This window comes from Falco naumanni, chromosome 1 (genome assembly GCF_017639655.2).
Source record: "Falco naumanni isolate bFalNau1 chromosome 1, bFalNau1.pat, whole genome shotgun sequence".
Lineage (NCBI taxonomy): Eukaryota > Metazoa > Chordata > Aves > Falconiformes > Falconidae > Falco > Falco naumanni.
In genome coordinates, this window is record NC_054054.1 from 103376386 (window position 1) to 103393260 (window position 16875).

The 16875-nt window shown below is 44.4% G+C and overlaps 1 protein-coding gene across 1 annotated transcript in view; it reads left to right on the top strand.

The window, feature by feature from the left end:
• The window catches only part of CASTOR2 (cytosolic arginine sensor for mTORC1 subunit 2), a 124239-nt gene that overhangs the window by 24478 nt on the left and 82886 nt on the right, over nucleotides 1-16875 (top strand). The gene's annotated exons all lie outside the window — the stretch shown is intronic.

A 16875-nucleotide genomic window follows, 5' to 3' on the forward strand; every position in this document is an offset into this window, starting at 1 on the left:
TGCTCATGCCTGTGGCTATTTTCATTGTTGGATTCTAGAGTTTAAAAAAATGCAAGATAGATGGTTTTAAACATTTTTCACACAGATAAAGTATACATACATCTTCAAAACAATGGAATTAATTTTAAAATCTTGATATATTTTTTAAAATAAAAAGAGAGCTATTCTTATTCATGTTGAAATCTGAGCCTCTTTAGTTACACATGCATCATGTTTACCTTTCTTTTTCTATTCAGGTACCTGTAATACATATCCTTGGGCTTCATGTGATTTATTTTTATAAGCTGGAGTTTTTAGAAAAGCTCATATCACAGGATCAGTGACAGTAAAACAGATCAGCAATGCTGAACTTTATTCCAAGTGGAATCCCAAATAGTATCATATGTGCTTGACAGTTGAAAGCTGGAAAGCTAAAGAAAAGATACGGAAATGACTTTTTTTTTAAAAAAAAAAAAGCTTGATGAGTGTCTAACTGTATCTTCAGCTGAAGAATAGGCTCAGATCTGACTTAAGTGACTGAGCCTATTTTGAGCATGTGTAAGGTTTCTCAGATGACTCTCAGCCATGGTTTTGGGTTTGTGTTGTACTTCTGGAGAGCAAGTGTGTACACACATTCCCAGTAAAGGGCAGCTTTGTTCAACATCACCTTTTATTCTAACAGCTGATTCTGACTTCACGAGTATAATTGTATAATGTCTGTTGTGTTGGCTACAACATTTAGATGTAGGCTGTTGCTTAGGGGTCTGAGTGGGAAACTTCTGGTTTAGCCATCTTTTGCTATCAGGTGAACATTCAGGTTGTAAAAGCCGGTTTGTTCTTTTAAGCAGAAGAAGGGTGAAATAAGTAGAAAAAAACAGCACAGCACAACTTGGACAAGTGCTGATGGCATCTGTTCAAACAGGCAGAGACTTGCCAGAGGCCAAATGGAAAGAATGTGATGTAGTGGGCTTGTTGGAGTTGCTCCTCCAGGTTGCTACGGTAAAGGATCTTTTTTTGATTATTGCTGTATGGAATATGAGCATAAAAAAGATGTGCAGAAAGCAGACTCTGGCTGGGCTCTTCTGGCTTCTGCTTGGTTGTTTCTAGCCTGGGTGTGCAAGGTGACTGCTACACAGTAGCCAGGCAGATTCAGAGAAAACACTGCTCGAAGACCTCTCATAGCTGGCCAGCTATTTTAGGAACGGTGTTACCACAGGCTCTGAAAAGAAATAGCTGTCAAAGGACCAGCAGCATTTCATTAAGAGTGGTTAAGCCACAGAACACCTGCATGAGGTAGGTGTGGGCTGGACATTCCATTTTCAGCGTCGATATACCCAGATATCCAAAACCCCCAGGAGGCTGGGCCCTGAGAAACAGGAAGACTGGCTTTAAAAGGTGAGTTTTATTTAAGAGTATCCAGTGTGTCATTCTTTCTCTGACTAGTATCCAGGCTTTCAATTTAGATTTGTGTGCAAAGAGGCCTGAAGCTATTTTTTTTTCTTTTTTCTTATGCTTGTTCTTTAATAATCACATTATTCTAGGTAGAGATTTGAGGAAAAAGATACCTGCTTTCTTAACCATGTTGCAATGAATGATGGTCCAGTATTGTGCAGGAGGCTAAAACAGGGAAGCGGTTTGCTCCAAAGCTGAAGTACCTCAGCAGTTCCAGACCTCTCTAGGTTTATGGAGATCATTCATCTGAATGTGATCCCATGGCTTTGCAGAAGGAAGCTCTCCCTTGTCTCAAGCTGCATCACGTGCCCTTCCCCACTGCCCAGAAGACCTTGACATAAATTCTGGGTGTGAATATGTTTGTAAAGAAAAATGATATGGGGGCTTTGGATACTGGTGAAGGATTGATTAAATGACTTTGAGGTAGGAATAATGAACATGTGGCTCTCATGTGATGGAGGTTTAAACTAAATACTCATGGCTGTATGAATGATAGTGTTCGGAAGACTTATGTGATATCTGAACATGAAGAGCTTTTATTTCTTGTCTCAAGCCAAGTTTTGACAAAGCCTGGAATTTCCTGCACGGGAGACTGCAGGGATGTGGCTTCTTGCTATGGGATCAACATGTTGAGCAATAATTAAATTCAGTAACAAAGGGCATCTATTGGAAATTCTTCCTGGAAGAACAGTGCCAGATCCTGACGGATGAGCAGAAGGAACTAAAACGAGTAAGAAAATGAAGGAGAAAGGAGATTCCTTTTTCCTCTTTTGCTTTTGAAATAGCTGTGTTTGCAAGTTTTGAGTCTGTGCAGTTGAAGGACAGTAACTGCTCCCATTGTATTGGATGGTGCTTAATGGGTAAATGGCTGCATACCTTTGGATTAGAAAGATCAGCAGTGCTCTTGGCAAGCGACTTCCATGAAATCCCTGTCTGAAGAGTTCCCAAGCTGAGCCACATAGGTAAACTTCAAGCAGGGTGGACAGGACTGCCCAGTGCTCAGCTTCTCTTCAATGCCACATGCTGGGCTGGCTCCTTTGCTCTTCTGACCAGCGCCAGGATCTTGGCCAGCTAGTGGGCACATGTGTGCGTGATACATGTATGAGTTTTTTTTCAGGGGGCCTTTGGAGCTGCTTGGAGGAACGTTCTCCCTTCTGTAACACTTACTTTCTTCTTCCTGACCTTGATCTTCACGTTTGCATCTTCCAGGAGGTTTTGTACTGTGGTCACGTGAGGCTTGTCCTGCCTCAGCATAAAGTGCCATAATTTGCATCTCTTTGTGGCAGAGTGACTGATCTCTGCATCATGCCTTACTCCTCTGAGCTGCAGTGCTGCTGTGTTACAGCGCTACAAAGCTTGTGTCTACTCAGTGTTTGCCAGGAGGTGCGTCAGGAAATAGTAAGCAAGGGAAACAGTAGAACCAAAGGATCTGCAGTATCAAGGTGGTACTGAGATAAAATAAACCATATTATCAAACTTAATACCTGGGGGTGGGGGCCTTTGTTGTATGCCAGTAGTGTTTGATCGTTCATGAGGCTTTACTTCATGGCCAAGTGTTTCTTGAACGTACCCCCCTCCCCCGGCCAGCTATGGCACAGTGTAGCTCTGCATGAAGACTGCACAGCCAGAGCGAGTAGAATGGTTGGTTGATGAAGAGATTTTCGTTTGCAGTTGCTTTCCATGGGACACAGTCATTTATTTTAAAGTTACACTCAATCCTCCTGGCAGCTTCTGTGTCGCATCCCAGCCTTGTTGGCCAGCCAGTGCATAGTACTTGACGCTGTCTTGTACCTTGGGCTCACTTGGTTCCTAGTACAGGTGGGAAGCTCGGGACCCTGACCCAGTATGGGTCCAACGTTTTCCTTGAGACACCTAGCCAAAACACAGTTCAGATATCAGAATGATTCCCTGCCACAGTTCACACCCTGTAGGGGAGGTTTGAGATGCGTTTGAATTTTTATTATGATATTTGTGAGCATATAAGCCAAATACTTCTTTCCCACATCCTGTGCTATACAAACTTCTTGTTGGCCTGTCTGAGGCAGCTTTATGGTGTTTCCAGGGACTGAAAGTCCTTGTTTTCTGACATTAGACACTTTTTAAAAATTCTGCATAGGTACAGAGAGCAGCTCTCTTTTCTCAAAAATGCACTGTTGTGTACATGCCCTCTTAGTAGTCAAGCCCTGTGCAGTGAAGTGGTAGCCCTGTAGCAAACTGGGCTGTTTACTGAATTGTTTAGTGTGTTTAATCAGCTTTCTGTTTTGATGTGTATCTCATTGGCTCCTAAGATACTTTCGAGACACTTGCACTTGTGTTTTTTTTGTTGTACAGCCCTCAAGCGTGATAAGGAACTTCACAGATGTGCGTTGGGAGAGATGGTCACAGCCCTAAGGTGCTTACATAGATCAGAGACCCATCTTAGCATGCAATTTTGATGAGGAGATAAATGTAGTTTGGAAAGGCAGTTTCCAAAGAATTTGTATTTCCCAGAAAGTGTATTCAGAATATTTTTGTGACATGGTGTGCTGGTTTTGGCTGGGATGGAGTTAATTTTCATCACAGTAGCCAGTATGGGGCTGTGGTTGGGATTTGTGCTGGCAGCGGCATTGATAACGCAGGGATGTTTTCATTATTGCTGAGCAGCGCCTGCACAGCGTGGGGGCCCTTCTGCTCCTCACCCCACCCCACCAGCGAGCCGGCTGGGGGGCACCAGGAGCTGGGAGGGGACATGGCCGGGACAGCTGACCCCGACTGACCCAGGGGTTATCCCACACCATATGGCGTCATGCTCAGCATATAAAGCTGGGGGAAGCAGGAGGAAGGAGGGGGATGTTGGGCGCGATGGCATTTCTCTTCCCAAGTCACTGTTACAGGTGATGGAGCCCTGCTCTCCTGGAGATGGCTGCGCACCTGCCTGCCCATGGGACGTGGCTTGCTTCGCTTGCACATGCAGCTTTTGCTTTACTTATCAAACTGTTTTTATTCAACCCACGAGTTTTCTCACTTCTACCATTCTGATTCTTTCCCCCATCCCACTGGGTGGGAGTGAGCGAGCAGCCATGTGGGGCTTAGATGCTGGCTGGGTTTAAACCATGACACATGGGCAGACTTTGAGGAAGAATTGTTATTCTGCAAGCTTGTTCTGAGTTTTCAGTTGATAGCTTATGCAAACAGATCAGTTCAGAGAGAGGAATAACTCATCATTGCCCTTCACCTTGCTGAACTGAGCTACAAAAAGGACCTTAAAGGGGATTTTCATCTGCAATAGTTTTCTTATTACTAATTGGTTATTAATGTCTCAAGTAAGTTAAGCCTTTAGTTCCTGACAGGGGCACTTTTGGCTTCCTGGGTTTGTTTGAAAGGCTCCGCTTAGGGCCTGGGCAGCGCCGTGGGGGCAGGCAGGTACAGGCACCCAGTGAGGCAGGGCAGCGGCGCTGCATTCTGCTCCTTGGTGACTTCACAGGGGCTGGCTGCTCCTTTGGCAGCACAAGTTTGCAGCTGGAAAAACCCACAGATAAACAGTGGTAGTTAAATCCAGCAAAACTGCGGGAAATACACTGTCAAGTGAGCTTAAACAGAGCTGGACTTCAGTTCTTGCTGTGGAAGCTAGACAGTTTCGACCAAAGCACTTTCCAGGGTGTGCTGCTGTAGATGCATCAAGCAAATCCCGTAAGTTACCTGCATTTTCAGAGTCATGCAAGTCTGCTTTCGGCATTCAGCAAGCGTTTTTCCAGCTCAAGGTGGTGGCTCCGATGAGGAGTGCGGTTAACGCTGGGATGTCCTCCCTCCTCCCAGTGGTGATCACTCTGCACTCGCCGCACGATCCTCTGCTGCCTGGCTCCAACCCCGGTGGGGAATGTTACTCTCCTGAGCTCATCTGGGGACAGGGGTGGACTGTTACCACCAGAAGCCCCTGAGAAGTTGCCTCAAGCATTGCTGCAGCAGAAGAGGGCTGGGGCCTGGGGAAAGGTGGCCCCAGCCGTGCCTCGAGCGGGTCAGGTCTCTGCTGCCAGGTGGTCTGCCCTGAGGTGCCATTGCTACGTCTGGTCTGGGGTGGGGGGGGTTGGGGGATGAGGAAGGAGCAGAGAATTTGTCAATTCTTTTCTTTTTTTCCCCACACTGTCAAATCAAAAGAGCTGTGACACCCACAAACCTTTCACAAAATCAATGAACTCAACCATCTCTCCTCTCCAAAATACTTTTTGGCCAAGGCATTTTCTGCCTGCTGTAGTTTCATGGAAAGGGCTTTAAAAGGCCTGATGGCAGTGTGAGCCCTTACTCTGCGGCCAGGCAGCCTGTCCTCCCCGTCCTCTAAAACTGGAGAACCAGGCGGGAAAGAAACTCTCTTGTTAACCGGTAGAGCTAATCGATTAATTAGCAGGGGACAAAGTGCACCAAACAATCTGTTATGCCAGATGGATGCTTCAGAGTTAATTTATGTTCTCAAAATAACTGGACATAGATATGCTCGGCTCTGCGGCCTAGATCCTGCTTTTGTTGCATTCAGTGGCGAAAATGATGTTGGCTTTAGTGATCCAAGTGCATAATTCTTCAGGAAAAATGTATTTTGGCATCAGACGGTAACAGTAAAATTAAATGAATAAAAGCTGTCCAGAGCAATGGACTTCACCTCCTTAAACAGGCATATATTAGTGCAAAAACTGAAGTTTTGCTTTTATCTCCCTAGAGCATTCCTATTATCTGAATGCCAAGAAATGAGTAATTTGGGGGGTTTTCTTTTTCATTCTTATAAATAACTTTTGATGTTATTTTCCTAAGGAAGTCTGAACCAAAGCACAGTGCTGGAAAAGTTAAGATGGACATTGCTTTCTCTTTGAAGGCACTGTGAAGGAGACTGAAAGAAAAAAGCAATTAAATTTAAAAAAAAACAAAAAAACTCGTAGTGGTGGCTTATTCTACCACACTCAATTTTAAATGAGGGAGGCTTGCTGCAGATTTCCTTCCATATTTTTCTTCTATTCTTTCTTCTGTGGTTTCCCCCCCCCCTCCAGTTTTTCATAGCCAAAAGCTGGGAGCACCAGACAGATCTATTTCTTATGAACTGCCTGTTGGAGAACCGCAGAAATCGCTGACGATCTGTGGTCAGACTTCAGTGAGAAGCTGAAGGCTGTTCCTGCTCATGGGAGGGGGAATGTGGCCCACCACCTCTGCGCTGCTGGGGGAGGTTGCAAATTAGAGTTTAGAGGAGCTCTGTGTCGTACCGATAATTCATCCATGTGTTGTAAAAGGCTGTGGATTTGTTCTGTCATGCTCGTACAAGGAGCCAGGTATCTACTTAGGGTATTATTTATAAAGCTGGAGAAAAGGCAGGCCCTGGAGGGTGGAAGAAATTTGATTTTTTTCTGGTTTTGTTTTTTTGTTGAAATTCAAAATATTGATGATGCATCTTACCAGTTTTTAACACTAAAAAAAAAAATCTATGCTGACCTTTACCAGTGTCCAGATGCTTTTTGATAGTAATTTACAGGATAAATTGTGTGATTAGAAAGCCAATTCAAATCACTTTTCTTTTTGCTCCATTAGTATGTTTTAAAAATAAAGCACTGTTTGGTATGCACAGAGTGATCTCACAGACTTCAGTTCTGTTTTCAGTGTTTAACTAAAACAGTGAATTACTTCTACCTTTGTGATACTGTTTGGATTATTTTTAATTAAGTGAAGTGTTTTAACATGCTCTAATTTGTTTTTCTGCAAATGTGTCTAACACTTGAGGGGGGGCGGGGGGGGGGGCTGGTTCTGGGTACAAGACGTGCTCTGTCTTGCCTCATTTACCTGAGAGCTGGGTAAATACTCCTTGAGGACCTGGGAAGGAGAGGTTATTGATGAATTACTTCCTGTTATAGCCATGTACAGATCCCTGAATACAGGGAGAAGATGACGTGTACAGGTTAAATGCTCTGACACTGAGTTGTGCTGTAGGAGCACCTTATTCCCTCAATAAACAGAAAGCAGAGGCTGAATCTGAGCAAGTCATTAGCTCAACTCATTCTTACTCCCTGATGTCCTCTCAGCCTACTTTTAAGGTTATACTCAAGCCTGAATATACATTCCTGAAAAAAACATGCCACAAATAATAAACTGTTTCTTTACCAAAACAACATTGCACAAGAAATTCGGTACTTTCTAAAACAAGGCAACAGATGAACTTTTGAGGGGTCAAACCCACTGCAGAACAACCCATACGTGGCTCTTTCTGCCAGGCTTGTGAGATCTGGCACGGCATAGAAGACTGGTGTGGACCATACGGTGACTGAGTAACCTCAGTGGGGTGATGTTCTGACTTGAGGATGTCAAACCAGAGAAACAGTATTGGGCTCTTTCATTACCAGTCATTTTATGAAGACTGCATGTGACACCGTAGTGCGGAATCACAAGTTTTCTTGGCAAAATGCAGCTTTAGGGGACTTCAGGGGAGGATCCATGGCTCTTTACGTGGCCTTGCCCTGAGTGTAGAAGATGGGGTAAAACTGTTTGCGGAGAGGCTTAATCCAGGGAGGTTTGGAGATGCTGGAAAAAAAAAAGAGAGACAAAAAGCAATAGACAGAAAGTGTGACAAAACCTGGGAAACCGAAACTGGACACGTTAACCTGATCTGTGCTGTTGCAGTGGGATTTCATTTCCCTTCAGAGTGAGTGCTAAGATTTGCAGAGAGCATGAAGGTCTGGGGCAGAGCTGAGCCATAGTAAGGCATGTTGGTACTGAGGCTTTACTCTTTTCTTTATTACTCCTAAAACCCAAGAGGTGGCTTTAGGTTAATCCTACCCTGCTATCTTCTGCTTGCTGCAGGGGTTTTGTTTTCTTCTGTCCTTTTTCCTGTTGGCTTTGAATCTGTCTGCTGCCCTGACAGCAGTAAGGTGTAGGGCTGGGATGTGCCCACCGTACCGGCTTCTCGTGCATCAGTACAGACCAAGTGAGAATTGCTAAAATGGGGACAGTGTGTGGTGCTGGGGTTTTTAAAATCGATGCCCTCAGTTGTCTGGTTCACAGGGAACATCTCTGGGAGAAAGAAAAGGGGTAGGGATCTGTCTGTTCCCTTTTTGGTTGCAAGTAGGTCGTTTTCCCTTATTTACTTAAGCTGCATTCAGATACCCCTGATTATGACTCCCCTCCCTCCATGTCAGCCAAAGGTATTTAAGCGGAGTACACAACCAGGTGGTATCTTAATTTTATGCTTGGTAGCTTCCAAAAACTCAAAAGGGGCTAAAGAAAGTTTGTGTTTGTTGTTTGTTTTGGAGGGCAGGGCGAAGGGTAGATGAGGGATGTTGACCTCATAAGTAATATTTAGAGAGGTAGGGGTTAGAATTCATGTTTATAGCTATCCAATGCCAACTTGCTCAATAAAAACCCTGTTAGGTTTCCAAGAGTATCAGGAAACACAAGGTAGTGTTGGGAGAGGGAAGGGAAGCCAGCTGCTTTTTATAGATCGGGTTGCAAGAAAACTTGGGTTACTGTGAAGTTATATTTATTACTGGGGGACAGTGGGGTGGTGTTAAGTGTAAGCAGACGGATGCATTGCAGATGGTAGCTGAAGTCTCTTCTTGTATGCAGACTAAATGAATGAGTGGCAGCTAAATCATTTTAAGAAATGATCACTTCTCCTTGCTATGGTGTTCTGTTCTCCATTTTCCAGCCCAAGCAGTCGATGGCAGCAAGCGCTTACTTCTAGTAATGCTTAATGCACAAACCTTCAAAACAGCATGTAGCCATCTAATCTCCTGCAGTATGAGACCTGCAGGCTGTTCAGGGGGAAAGCTGGCCACAGGATCACAGAATAATTTATGGTGTCCCTATCAGGGTATATTAGAGTGCAACTTTTGGAAGTACACCAATAAATACAAATACTGTACTTGAGCAATAATCACTGCACTGTAGCAACACTGCTTAAATGTGTAACAACACATCTATGGGGGGGAGTGTAGAATTACACAGTTCATTCACTACACAGGTAGGAAAAAATTGCTCTCCTTGTGTGTCTCTTCTATGGCTCAGCTGGGATTTATTGTCATAACTAGATGATTTTGTACCAACAAGTAGCCGTTTTCTCCCATTTTAACTTTAAGTACTGATTTGGAGGTGGAAAGGCAGCCCTGAGATCTCTGTGGCTGCGTCTTGCCTGTGTTTCCTTCCAGCGCAGCAAGCAGATATGATCCTGATCTTGACACAGTCTGGAGTGCTGCATCTCCTCTGCTCCCAGCAGCAGCCCAGGGGGTGGTGGCAACCTCCATGGCTGCTTTCCAAGACCCTGCCTGCCAGCAGAAAGTGAGAAACTTCTACTTTTCTCTAGGATGAGAACTTAGTCTCCTGCTCTCTCCCTGTTTTCTTCATTTGTCCTTCCACAATAGTAGATGTCTTTAGTGGGAAAAAAATCTGTGAGGGGTTGAAGGTATCTCTGCAGGCTTCCTGGAGGGAGCAGCATTCTTGGCATAAGGAGCATGTCAGGACTGAATGGAGATTAGCCGATGCTGGCAGGAGCTGGTCTTTGTCCTTGGCTACAAACAGGGACTTGCAAGTGCTTCTGTAGGCTTGTAAAGGGAGGGCTTGGGTTCTGCTGGCAGTTTCAGTGCTGCCAATGTAGCAGCTTCACAGGTTTCAAGACCAACAGCACATCTTTGGGAAACAAAAACCTTCTTGAAGCCAAGTATTGACATTTCTGGCCTTAATTTCTGTTTCTTTTCCCTGCCTGCAAAGCAGGATAAATGTCCTTCCATCTTCACCCTTTCCTGCTGTGTCTTTTCTAGATAAGGAGGTTGCTAGTGGTACAGTCATAGCTTTTTATAGGAGACATGTGGGACACATCTCCCATTTTTACTAGGTTGTCATCCTCCAGTGCAGCCTTAGGGCATCAACAGCAAGCCAAGGATGCAGCTGACTTCAGGACGGAGTTCTTGCAGTGCTGCTGTTGTCGCCTGGTTGGTTAGATTTGTTTGTATGTTTTCTCCTTCCTTCTAATTATGCTGATATTTACTACTCAACAGCTGTAGCCTGAGAAAGAAAGTGGTGAGCGACGGCTCTGCAGCTGACAACTGCCTTGTGCCTTGGCTGCTTGTCAGCAAAGGGCTGTTGCTGGCTGGGGTAGGGCTGTGCAGCCATTGCCTTCAGTTGACCAAAAGTCTGTTTGGAGTTACCCGCTAGGTTAGCCCCCTGAAAGTACTCCTTAAAAAAGAAAAAAAAAAAGGGAGGGGGGGGGGGCCGGAGGGGAAGTATTTTTGTTTTTGTGGCAGGAACTACCTGGCAAATGACTGAGAACTTGTAACAAGGGCTTATCTGAGGAATGGGATCTGCTGTAGTGAAAAGCTTCCTCAAAATGAATGCTTGGGCAGTTTTTGGGTAGATGATACTATCCTGACTCCTGGTCCTGGATTGCCTGTTAAGTGTTTCATTGTTTTCCCCGTATCTCTTTCTGAGGATTTCTGGATGTGCTGGTTTCACAGTATCCTTCCTGCTACGTGCCCAGTCTGGGCGAGCATCAGAAAATGGTCCTAGAAATTTTTCTTGTCCAGAGCCCTTAATCCTCCATGGCCTGAAGCCCAGCTCCAGTGTGATACCAGCACTAAAAGAGGCCTGGATTGAATGATGGAATGGTCTTTTGGGCCTTCGAATATAAATTTCAGAGTTTGCTTAATGATTTGCCACTCTTCTGATTCTGCAGTAAAGCCTGTTTTATCTTTTAAAGCAGATCCATGCTCTCATGACTCTCTATTCAGGGGTCACTGTCCTAATTCAGGAACTCTTAAATTTGCTTGGTAGCTGCTTCCAATTTCCATTTCCAGTAGTGGGAGTGCAGAGGCATGGCAGGAGCATTACCTTCTCTGTGGAGCAGATACGGGAGTGAAGGGGTGGGATGTCGAGTTGAGCTCAGATGTGGCATCTAGGTTAATGTTAAACTTGGCTCTGATCTAGGCTCTGGAAGTCGGTTTTAGCCCTGCTTCTGTTCGTGAAGAAGAAAGTGATGAAGTAAATGGCAATTCACACCTGTTTGCTTCAGGGAGATGTGAAGATCTATTTGTAAAATACGTTTGCAGACAATGCATGTCCTGAATTGCTAAGTACCAGGCAATAATGTGAAATAGGCTGCTGAAAAGCCCAGTGAGTGATGCTGGATGCTGCATCGTGCCTGTGTGTTTGAGGTGTTGGCCTTCAGAGCCCTGTTTTTCCGTGGCAGCATCAGACACAAATTATCCTCTGCTCTGGTGATGGCAGGCTATTTGCCAGCATAGAGCTTTGTATCGAAATCTTTGCGCCAGCATACAGTAATTGGTTGGGTTTTAATTTCTCTCCTTTCTTTAAACAGGACTTCAAATGCTAGAGCTTTGCCACAGGGGTATAATTACATAAGCCATAGAAATGTACTTCAGTGACCAGTGAAATGACTTTGTTTTTGTCAGTAGTTTAAGCTTGCCATTTATTAAGCTGTTGAAGGAATATAATTGAAATTCATTGGGGAGTTTAATTTTATCAAGCCCTCTGTAACTGCATGCTTTTGCTGTGTGTCTGTGTGCATTTGGGTTGCCTATAAATGGCTTGTTTGCTTTCATAAAGGAATTAGCACAAAAGTGCAGCTGTGTAAGGAACCAACCCCTGATCCCTGCCCCATGCTGGGTAGGGTGCGAGAGTATTGACCTAAACATGTGCAGAAGTGGCCTCTTAAGTATTTCAGCTGGTAAAAACAAAGTTTTATATTTTTATTAATTTTGCTCCAGTCCTTTGCCTTACTCTATTTTTGAGCATAAAAAGATGCCAGAGGTCTAATATAGTCAAGAAGGTTTTAATAGCTGCTCTGAGGATGCTCCTGTGGTGCTGGGAGGTGTCTGCTGCCTGGCAGTACTGTGCTACAGCCCTGTCAGACCTGACGGTCAGAAGGAAACTGTCTTGCTTTGTCTCCCTGCTGGGTTTTTGAGCTCTGTATTACACAGTTCCCAAACGGGGAGCTTGTGGGCTGGCAGTGCAGGTGTCAGCTTGGGCTGGGGTCTGCCCACAGCTGGGTGCACGGGGCTCAGCAGAGAGCGCTTTGCACAACAGGGAGTCCTGTGCAAGCAGTGCTTGCTCCCCTGCTATAGCCCCCTTTCCTGCACTGCCCTGGGTGTTTGTGTCTGCCGTGCGACCTCTCACTGTGTGTCCCCAGTCAGCCCCTGCATTTTGCCTGTTCGGTACAATGATGCTTTCTGGCGCTCTGAAATTGGGAGGGAGGAGTCATGGGACTTGCACTCCTTTAGATGTGGCAGGCCTCCTCCGCTGGGATGTCTATAACAAGCAAATCCGGGGAGGAGTTAAGGCATCACTTGTCTGGTCTCAGGACGTGAAATAGAAGGAACCTTCTCCACCAGCTCCTGCTCTGCGGAAAATACTGCCTGGACATTAAAGCCTGAATGGAAATCTGCTGTCTGTCATTTTGCAGCTGTCTTGGCTTTTAGGTGTTGTGGCTGTTCTGCTGTCCAGGAAATTGGTGTGCTGATCATGCACGCTGCCTTATCTTACTGCTGCTAAATATGTAATCACCGCTATCCCCATGGAAACACATGAACTTTTTTTTTTCTGTGCCTGATAGTGCCTAGTCTGGATTTTGATGCTTTGGCAGTATTTTTCCTTAAACCAGTGACTTTAGCTGTGAAAGGTGAGCATGTGGGCAAGTGCCTGGTTACAGAGATCTGGCCTCTTGCTTTGGCTTCTTTCAGTAATGGGGTTCAGGTACTCAGTTTTTTCACTGTATTCCCTCGCAAGCGAGGAGGGCAGAAGGATGAGCACTGTGGATGGGTTCAGTACTGCTCTGCAATCTGAGTTGCAGGCTGGGGAAAGGGTTGCTGTATTACCACTCTAGGTTTTCGCTTAAGTTGGACTTTTGAGTGATCATAAAGCTTTTTCTCTGGTCTGTCTGAACTGGTTCTTGCTGCTCCCCTTGTTTGTCTGCCATCCCTGCAATTCTTCACTTTAAAAAGAACAGACTGATAGGGGCTGCTAACATGGGCTGAGCCCAGCAGTACTTACGTGCTTCTCTGTAGTGTGCTCTCCTTGCCTTTTCTTTTAATCAAACTTCAGTGTCTTCTAATTGCTTTCTAGTGATTGCGCTCCACTCTGTTGACTCTGTCCTTGAAATGGCTCAGCCTGCTCAGTTTGCACCAGAGCTTCTGGGCTTTTTGTCAAAGTGTCATAATGTCAGTCCTTCTCAAACTTTTTTCTGAGGTAGATGTGAAAGGGAGCTCGTGGAATAAAGAGACTGGCCGAAGATCGCACAAGAAACCTAGAATGATAGTGCAGGAAGCTTTGAATTCTCAAATTTGATCTGTCAATCATGAGGAGGAAAAAAATTCCCTCCTTTTACTCTTGGAAGGGTAAGAGCATCAAGGACAGTTCAGAAAATACTACAGTTCTGATGACCATATAAATAAGTTGTATTTCAGGCATGAGGTTGCTACTGTAATACAGACTCCCCAGATTCTTGTCACCTCAAAAGATCCAAATGTTGTGTGCTGACTGTAACTGCAGCTGCAGTCAACAAGGTTGGTTTTATGAATGCATTTTGTTTGAGGATACTGCTGTAAGCACACTAGCAAAACTGTTTTCTGAGACTGTGCAGAGCAGGGAGGAAATTGGGGTGTGTGTGTTACGCTATACCTTGAAGTTTTCTGCTTACTTAGTAAGTAGCTTGATTTCCGCACCTGAGATGTTGAAAAGGACTTAATGAAATATTCGGAGGTAATTGGGGGTGGGAGAGCTTGTTAAGCAGCCTTTTTCTTTTTAAAGTAAGAGCATGAGTTGGGGCGGGGGGGGCAGGGGGCGTATCTATTGCTCTGTTTAGAATGGTGCTATGACTAAATCATACTTACAACAAGCCTTGGGAGGCTAGGAGTGTGGTCACAGGGTGAAATTGTTCGTAAGTTCTGTTCTGTGTACAGGGTTACCTGGGAACATTGATAACCAAAGGGATCCCAAGGCCACTCTTGGCTGCTTTTGCAATGGCTGTGTGCTCTTCACGTTTCTGCAGCATTTATAATTGGGGACAAAATTTTCACTTGAAGTGTTCCAATGCCACATCTGTGCTGAAACACTGAGTAGGTTGTTCCCTACCGAGGTGCTGAGCCACTGCAGCTCCAGCTGATGGCAACAGGAATTACCATAGCTCAGCACTTTGGGAGCTGCTAGAGGACTTGCAGGCAGATGTAGGTGCCTGCTTCTAGGCAGTGAAGTTGAAAATGCTGGCCTGAGTTTGTGTGGCGGAGAAGCATGAGTAAATAGCAAGAAATTAAGCAGGGCAGAGAGAGGAAGAAGTTCCTGATAGTTTTAACTTTTATGGAAAATTAACTCTTTCTCCCCAGCTGTTCTTGGGGTAGCAAGTTAGCAGGTATGAACTCCAGTGGCATTAAACCAGTAACAGTGATTTGGTGCTCGTGAGTTAAGAGCGTGGCTGGCTCCTAGCTGCGTATTGCATTGATCTTATTTGATAGGATTTTTCCAGCCCAGTGAATCACAGGCTTTTTGCTTCTGATTTACCCCCACCTCCACAACAGCCTAATCTTCCTTTCATTAATGTTGGTGACAAAATTTTTGTTCTCCATGTGCACAATAACGTTACTGAAGATGTACCCTGTCCTACCATGGTGTTACCCTGCCAGAACTGTCTTGATTGAGTTTGCAGTAAAGGACAGAGAGAGACTCCAACTTTTGGTCCCTTGAGTCAGACATTGTCCGTGTTGAATTCAGTCGGAGCATAGCTCCGTGGAAAAACTGTTGTTAACCACACATGGGGCAGTTACGGTTTTGCAGGAGAGTGAACCTTTCTCACTGTTGCGTCAAATAAAATTGTATGTGTAAAAAGGATCAAAACTCCTTATACTGAGACTGCCTCGATAGTGCTCTGCTGGAACTGTCATGTGTGTCAGCACAGTGTCAAATACTAGCGAGTAATGGGGCTACCAGAAAACCTTGAGTTTTAAAAAACACTCCCTGCTCGTAGCAAGTCTGTCTTATCTGATAGCAGGAGCAGGCTCTGAGAGAGAAGGTGTACAGGTGAGCACTTGAGAATGTAATAGGCTTTGTACTGGAGCAGCAGTATCCTCAGAAATGCCCTAGTATATGCCGTAATTATTTTCCTCCTCCTTTGTAAGTGAACAGGTGAAAGGTCGCATGTATTGGGAGCACAAGACGTTGATGCTTAGTGTGGAGGCTAAGTCTGGCACTACACTTAAGTACAATATAGCTTTATTATTTATATGCAAAAATATGCAATAGTTATATTTCAAAGCCATAACTGAATGTACTTGGAAACTTTTTCCATCTATTGCCTCTTTCTCTTCTCCCCTTGTTTATTTTTTGCTCTCCTTTATGTGCACAAATGCTTAATTTTCTCTGTGGGCTTTTTTTTAGCACATGCAGCCGTATATTTGGTCTGGACATCAAATTACTCTTAGAGAAATACTTTGGCTCATGTAGATCCATTGCTTTTATCAATATAGTCTCTTGCTTTGAAAATCTTGAGGTCATTTAAAAAGAAGAGATACCATCAAACACTTTTCCAGATCTCCACTGCTGATTGAATACTCGCCCAAAGGAATTATTTGGTAAATGATAAAAGCAGTGCTATGGACATGGCAGTGTTCATGGGTGGTCAGGCACAGGGAGTGGGTTAGTTGTTCTGTGGGGATGTGTTAGTGTTTGGTCTCGCCCCTCCTTGCTCTTCAGTGTGAGATAAGAATTAGGACTGTTAATCTACAGACTTGATTCTTGTTGATTATAAACAAGAAGCAAGTTCTGATGAAGATGAGCATTTTGGGGATACCAATGATACTGTTCCTCTGTAGCTGACCTCTAACGCCATATTATTTATAACATTTGGATGTTCCCTGGATATCGGTCCTTTTTTTAAAAAAAAAAATTGTATTGGGTTGGTTTTTCCTGTGTTGTCTTTTTTGTTTGTTTTGGTGACTGATATCCCAGTTTCTGCCTGGGAATCTGTAAATTTATGCTAATGTCAACCTGCAGCATTCAGGGTGCTTCAAATCTCCACATATGCACGTAATTTGGCATCCTGTTTTTGAGTTGTGGGTTAATGCTTCAAGACCATTCTCCCCACCTGTGAAGTCTAGCTTAGCTCCTTCATTTCAAAAGGGCTTCTTTTTTTTTTTTTTTTTAAAATGGCATGTGATTACATGAAAACTTCCATCTGCTTTTAGATATCTCAACAACATGGTAGTCATAAAATTTGACAATAAAAAAACCACGCAAATTTGGTATCATGGTGCAACAACAAATTGCTGCAGTTTGGTAAGTGTTGTGGGGAGTGTTGCTTTCTCTGTTACTCCCTCACTTTTATGCCAGCATGTCAGCAAGTTCTGAGTTGTTGGTACAAGATGGAGACTGTCTGGACACACAGGGACAATAAGGTGCCAGCAGTCTCTGTGATTAAGTGGATTTCTCTGTACTACATTCTCA